Below are 7,873 nucleotides of genomic sequence, written 5' to 3' on the forward strand. Positions count from 1 at the left end.
TTTGTCTGGGACTGTTTTTTCTGGTAATATTTTGCTATTTGGGACTGTTTTGTCCGGGACTGTTTTGTCTGTTCACCGAACAATTATTTATAAAACCAACATCAAGAAATAGTTATCGGAATCCCTCCAGTACACAACTTTTCAATTTGTGGCAGGGGCCCATTTTAACATGTTTTAACTGGTCGTCTCGATTATTTCAGACAAAGCCGTTTGTGACCACCACAGGGTAGAATCGGAGCAATTGGGTGAACCGGTGGACCGGGAGCTCCTGGACGCAATGTACAGACGGGTGTATCCTTGGGGGTCTGAGGTTTGTAAAATTAACAGACTTTGCGTCACTGTCAGTTTTTGCTATCATACTGGAATTTATCCACACACTTCGAAAACAGTCATTATTTAAGTCTGCTCAGGTATAAGACCAACTTGATTAACTCAAACTTCCAATGAACTACCCATTGTGACAAAATTATGCGGAGATTGAAGCCTGTCTAGCGACTAATTTGCTCTTAAATTGCATTAAAAATACAACTAGCTTATTTTCTAAAGCAGGAGAAAATGGTAAATTGATCCACAAAAAAAACAATGAGCATTTCCGTAATTCAACAACATAACGCAAAGTGTCATTGATTCCGCATTTCATCTTATGAATTTGCCTAGTTTGACCCACCTCAAAGAACGCTTGGTCTATTCCTAGTCTATTTCTGAGCGAAACATTTAAAAAACAAAAAAATCGCCATGAATTTCATCACGAGCTGCACGTTTTGGTTCTATTCATTGTTACAGAAACTAAAACAACTACTTCACTTTTTAAAAGCTGCAGCAAAGCTAAATTACGTTGCAAAGCGCAGTTAGTACAACAAACATTGCTTTCTTTATAAACCCCACTTAAAATTGGGTTGGTATATAGCACATACTATGTAAAAGATAGGAAGTTCGCTCGCCCTCTTGTGAAATACATGCCAAATTTACTTTGAAGTTTCGCTTAGAATTGATCTATTAATGAACTGCAACTGTATGGTAAAATTGGAGCTAAACAAAATCCAAGGTAAGTATGCCATCAGGGCTGAAGCGGAGGTCCTCTAATGCTAACATCCGATCAGATCCTGACCATATTCATTCAGTAACCTAGAGTTTATAAACAAGATGCTCCGTAATGTGCGTTTACAAATATTGTTCCGACCCCTCTCATCCACATTTTTGAATTAATTGTCGTCCAAATGAGGAACAGATACAAAACTTTCAAATTTTTACATTTTGTCTAAAATTGTGTATGAATAGAAATTCGCTATAAACACATACCATTAAACAAAATAGATTATGCCGCTTTATGCCGATGAGATATGCCATTAATGATTTTAACGAAACTACGAGACAAGACAAACAATAGAATCAAATAACAAAAACCAAACATCAATTACAACCAAAACTCAAGGTCTACTTTTTAGAAAACAGCTTAACAGAGTCAAATTAACACTGCAAAGAAACTTAATTGAAAAACTATCTTGTACGTCTAAAAAAGGACAGGAGGCATATCCATAATGAGACTATATAGCAAGTAGACAAAGAAAGAAATTATAAAATACATTTTTTTGAAAAAGAAAACAATTCGTTTCAAAGTCATGAAAACCATTAGCTATTAATGAAATCAGTAAATTGATTTTTTTAAATAACCCAATGGAAATCCAATGAGAAATTTCTCTATCCAGACAATGTTTTACGACGGATAAGAGAACGACAATACTGTCAACAAAAAAATTTTTTTAAAAATTAGTGTCAAAGCATTCATAATCATAAGCTGTTAAGACAAAACATTCCTATGTATGATTGCGCCGGACTTCGATACCACTGATACCACTGAGTCTTTTCTTGAGCGTGTTAATATGATAGGCCAAATAAAATTAAACTCAATTATGGTAGTAATGAATAACATTGGCTATGGACCGATATCCTTAAATAGAGAAAAGGAAGTGAAAGCCATTAAAACAAAAATCTAATCACCGAAAAATTTATCGTGCCTTCCCTTAGGATTTTTTTGCAATGTATGACCAGTAACTAAAGTACCTTGAAAAGACAAAAAAAGAATCTCCAAAACGTCAAAAAGTCAAAAGCAGGAAAACTCTTATTATCAAAGCCAAAACGCCATTTTCTAAGACATAAAACGAATTAACCACTTGTTTCTAATCCACAGAGAAAAGATGGGACCTCTCTGTCGAGTTTAAGCTACAGGGCAATATACATATCATAAACAATTTGCAAAATCTCAACAAACCATTGTTTTTTAAACATTCTTCTTTAAAGTCAACTAAACAAAAATTTTTTGACATAAAATAGCAAAATAGATTAACTTGTAGGTCTTTTCAGCGTCAATTTGATATGCTATAAGTATCACTAAGTCATGAGACTACAAAAATTCAGCAATTAAATAAATCAAAAATCGAAAGCTGTTTTACGTAAACAGATTGTATAATATGTGTTCATTGAGTTTTATTTGAATATAGATGAAATTTGACACGTATTGTGGGCAATAAATTGGTCCAAATATTGTGGGATATCGTGGGCAATAAATCAAAAATTTCCCGTTTAAAAACATTCCGGTAATTAAAAACAAAGGAAGCAAAAGACGAAGAAGTTTATTAAAAACCACTGCGCCCTGTTTAACCCAAGATTGGACCAAAATTAGCCTTGTGTTCGTGCTCGTTGTTTCGAAATAGATAGATGTTTCAACTTTTAGCCAAAAATGTTATATGACATAAATGTTCAATATTTCTGAAAGAAATAAAGAATTTTGGGTAGCTAAGTGGTTTAAATATTAAAAAACGGCACAAATTTTTGTTTCCAGTACACTCTCATAGGAAGTGGAGATATAACTAGCCCTTTTTGGAGTTTCCGAATATTGTGCCAGCGGTGTTTAGATTTTTATATTCGGCAAATTTATAGAAACTGTGCAATGGAAATATAATTGGGGTGATTTTGATGAAACAGACTGAATTTTGAAAAATTCAGCCAGTATTTTAACCAATTCTTCGGATGAAGCGGAAGAGCAACACTCCTCTGTGTCTAAAAATAAACCCAATAACACTATTGTTAACATTTTTATTACGAATTTTGGCCAATTTAACATAAAAGTGAATAAAATTACGGAAAGTGTGAACAAAACAATTGATATCAAAAAAAGTTCAAACAAACCCTCGATAACATAAAATTGGCTTAGTACATTAGAAAAAAAACCTTATGTTCATTAAGACTAACAACTCAATGAAAAGCCGGAGAGCAGAGTTAACTCAAACCCATTTAATCTAAATTAAATTAATAAAGAAACCATTTTGTACAAGAAGTGCAAGAAGTAATAGTGAAAAAAAGGTAATAGTGAACTGTTGTATAAGCGTGCGTGCGTGTATTGTTCAGTACCCGGTTTTTATCACTATCAAAAATTATAACCCCGATGCGAAAATAATTCGTGGAATATATTTTAGAGGGCGATTACTATAACAATGCGGAACGGTATTAATTAACTCTCGTTGCGATTTCAACAGTTCCATAATATTTCTTTCAGTTTTAAAGAAATTTGGGATATCTGTGATTAATCTAATTTTGAATTGGATGTTTGAAAACGCATAATGTATAGAGCTTAAAAAAGATTTGATCAAACAAAATAATCAAAAGCCGTATTATCATTATCAAAATAATAATTTTTGCTTCTAGGTTCTAGGTTATATTTTGGTTAATCGAGCGGAGCTATAATATTATGCCGTAAATTTATTAATATATCCGGACGCTTCGACCTGGGTAACATTTCACCCTATTTTTAGGACCGGGGATATAATCAATTCGCTCAGCAAGAGGAAGTAGCCGAGAAACGACACCACATGTCGGAGGCTGAGAAGAGAATGTACCGAGTTACTGGGCGAAAATAAGGGAATGATCGTTAATGTCTAGTGATCGAACTGGTTATCATGAATATCAAATGAAGTGGTGAATTGGAAATTGTACATTTATTGACATCATATAGCATATCGGATTTAAATTCAACTTGCTTCCACTCGTTTTCGGAGTTTAATTTGTTAAAGAGGTGTACTTTGTTGCCATATATTCGGGCACATCATGGATGAAAGGAACTCACACACTAGCCTTTTTTTCGTCCACCCAATTCGAACCGACTACTTAGATCCTATATGTGCATAGAAACGAAAATGTTTTCATTGGAAACTTTAAAGTACCTGACATGAACGCCAAAGTAATCTATTGATTGAAATCAACTGTTGACTCGCACATTAACATTTCTCATTTAAGCGTTGGACAATTTTCTTATTCATTAATGTCGATCAATGCAGTTCAGCAATAACTGATCTAGTTTTCATCTAAAAATTGCGGAACTTATTAAATATAGCTGTGTATCGGTATCAAACAATAGCTATAAAAACTAAATTTAAAGACAAATTTTCTCAATTCATATAAAAAAAATACAACTTACTAAATCTTGAGAAGAAGATTGTCTTCTAAGAGCGTTTTTAGGCACCAACTATGAAGAAAATACTTTATCGAGAAATATTCCGATTTCAGAATCTTAGCGACAATAAAAAAGACCATAAATGACTATTTTTAATCTTTGCAAGATTATACTAAAAAGTATCGTACTTCTTTTATGAAAATCAAATATGTTTTTTTACTAAGAATACTCTTTAGCAGGATTGTAGAACAAGGAAGAAGGATTGCAATAGTTGAGAGATAAGCATTTGATCAAAACCATAAAGCGATGAGTGAGCATTTTTAGAACTCTAGATTTGATCAGTTTGCTCAACGAGAAGAAACAACAGAAACGACACCACATGTCGTAGGCTGAGAAGAGATTGTACTAAGTTACTGCGCGGAAATTAACGAACTATCGTGAACATCCAGTCAACGAATTATTATGAATTTCAACTGAAGAAGCCAAAACGAAAATTGTACAATTATTATGTACATATAGCATATTGAATTTAGATTTAGCATGCTTCCACTCCTTCCCTCAATAAAGCATTGAGTCTAAACAGTCAGTCAGATGAGCATAAACTATTTCTGCTGGTCCGACACAACATTTCCGTGTTGAAATTAAGGAAAAACTGTCATTTTGTTAAAGCCCTACAAAATTGATTGGGGGTTAGGAATTTCATAACAGCCCTCCTTTTTGATTTGGTGTTTTGGAGCTCTGATTCTAGATTCCTAGAAAGTTTATTCAATGGATGTGTTTTGTAATGGCTCCTGGGTAACTCAAAGAACGTAGAACGTAGACACTCGGTATATCATCATTTGCAGGCTCAATCAAAACAATATTTGAGGGAAAACTGAGAAAAAAATGCACAAAAAACACATTCAGCTATGTAAATTTTCTAATCCACTGAAACATGTCGATCGCCTTTTTTTCTGATCAATTTGAGGTCTTATTTGAAATTACAAGAACTGTTTTGCGGGTTTCATCAAATTAGAATAACAGTACAAAATTTTCAACTCATCGGATCTTCTAAATTAATATTTTTGTTTGATATTTGGCTAAAACTGTTATTAACCAAAAATTGAAAGGCAAGTCTGTCTTCAAGAAAATCAATTGCTTAAAAACAGTTACTTCGAATAGTAGACAAACTGTAAGGTGATTGCAGCTTAAAGAAACATTTTTAACTCTGAAGACATTTGGTTTTAGTAATTGAGTTGTTAAGATCACATAAGCCACTCTATTAAGTTTCTTCTGAATTAGTTGAAGTCTATATTTTTGCAGTCTCAAAAGTCTATTTATCAGTTGTCCTGGTCATCTGCCTACTAAACTGTTGGTGCGTAATTTGCTATATTTATTATCAGAAAACTATAACATTCTGATTCATAATACTTTCCAATAATAAAAAGATTAAGTTGAAAATGAAATAAGTTCAAACAATTCTCTTCTTTGAGTTTAGAACAACCTACAAAATTGCTTGTTGATTCGAAAAACCAAATGGTTTGCTTGCCGTGGTTTGATCAATTTGAGTTCTGTCCAAAAATTTAATCGAATGAATTGTTTTTTTTTAATAATCGTTCAGTTTCTACTTGCTAATGTTTCCAAAAAAAAAATAAAATTTGATTAGAACAACAAAAACGTTAGTTAAAGGCGAAAATGTGTTCCGAATGTTTTTGGATTTGTTTACTTCTTAAATTTTTAGATTTTTTTATTTTAGAAACAAAAACAGAAAATTCATCTATCTCATTGAAAACTTTTTTCAACAGTTAAAAAAGCATAGACTGAAGTTGTGCGAGTCATTGTCAGTCAAAGTGACTACCTAGTGTGACATCATCCCATTGGCAGTGGAGAACACGAGCAGTACTCAGGTTTTGTTTCAGACGTGTACCGATGAGATTTTGTTCAAGCTTTGTTCATATTTTTTGTGGATAATATTTTTTTAGTTCTGACAATCAAAATGCATCAGCTGATGGTTGCTTATAAAAGAATATATTCAATTGGTCATGTAACTATGTAACTAAAACAACTATCAGAAAAAATTCTAAAGTTTTTACTTTTTCATTCTCTTAGAATATTTATTGAGACTGCAGTTTTTTAAAAATCTCGTTATTCAACTGTCTGGATCGTATAAATTGGTCTGTCAATCGGCTCATGTATCATTGAATTGATTTTGTTCAGATGCCTCGTGGATAACATCGTGGTTATTTTTCTAAATTTCTGTATAACTTTTCCACGTAAATTTTCATTTTGTTTATTGATCATCTGGCGGGTTGGAACATAGCGAGCGTTCCATCGAGGCCATTTATCTTTGCCTCGTTTGAATGAAAATTGGGCCTGCAACCACTTTTTTTGCAAAAAAACTTGAAGATTGAATAGTTTTTTGTTCGAACAACCATCGATTCACTTTAACATTTTACTCTGGAATTTTTGGGCCTTTCTCACATTGCCTAAAGTTATAGTCATACAATTTGAGCTATAATTTATTAATTTTTTATCTGGCGAATTGTTCCCAACTAATTACTCTTTTTCATGACAAAGTGGGGCTTTGATTATCCAACACAATTAAGTAAAGCTATAAAACATTTTAATCGATCCAAGGTCATTCAAAAAAATGACAAACAATTAATCACAACCTTTCAGCCTTTTGTCAGGAAATTATTCGCAGCCCTTGTCATGCTTTTTGTCATTAAGATGTTTTAATATGCCTACTACTCACTGAGAGCTGCTCGTAGACATCACAAAGCTTTATGTTATGTTCAGTTAATTCTATACGTTTACCAATTATACAATAAAAAAAATTCAAATGGACCAGTAGCTCGTCGACTTTCGTTACAAGATCTCAAACTATGTCTACCAGAACTGAAAAACCTTTAACAACCTTGGGGTGAATTTAAAATACGCTACAGTGATCCATGTGTTGGGTTAATTTTTAAAAATCTTAGAAACTCTATTGTTAGATCTGACTTTTAACAAAGATTCTCAATTCTTTTTGAAACTTGTTTTCAGTCTACCTTTTCATCATTTGTGATTATGCACTTTAAATGCCTCACTTCAAATTGCAGGATCATTTTTTGGGATAAATAAAACCTGATTCTGAATTTGATTCTAAAATTACGCCTTGTTTTTTTCATTGATAGTAGACAGCGCATGTTGGTATAATTTATTCCATTAAATGTTCGTATTTCTCGCTTTAAACAAATAGTTTTTCTTGTTTAAAGGGGAATAGATCTAAAAAGTGTTTAATTAAGGAAGCATTCATCATATTAGCTCAGTGGGTGTTTAATTTTTAAGCCCTTAGCGCCCTGCTACTTTTTACATCGTAGCATCATGCTAATTGTAACTACAAATAACTTATAGCAGTTGGATATCATAAATGGCACTGAGGGCAGGACCAGACCAAACTTTAAG

At 32.8% G+C, this 7,873-nt stretch overlaps 1 protein-coding gene across 1 annotated transcript in view; it reads left to right on the forward strand.

Moving 5' to 3' along the window:
- Nucleotides 1–4,377: 4,377 nt before the first annotated feature.
- Nucleotides 4,378–7,873, forward strand: part of LOC142339313 (activin receptor type-1-like) — a 361,804-nt gene continuing 358,308 nt past the window's right edge. The window contains exon 1 of the mRNA XM_075389263.1: nucleotides 4,378–4,383. The gene's annotated coding sequence lies outside the window, so the exon portion shown is untranslated. The remainder of the gene's footprint in view (nucleotides 4,384–7,873) is intronic.

The sequence above is a fragment of the Convolutriloba macropyga genome, chromosome 5 (genome assembly GCF_964194025.1).
Source record: "Convolutriloba macropyga chromosome 5, txConMacr16.3, whole genome shotgun sequence".
NCBI classification, from domain to species: domain Eukaryota; kingdom Metazoa; phylum Xenacoelomorpha; order Acoela; family Convolutidae; genus Convolutriloba; species Convolutriloba macropyga.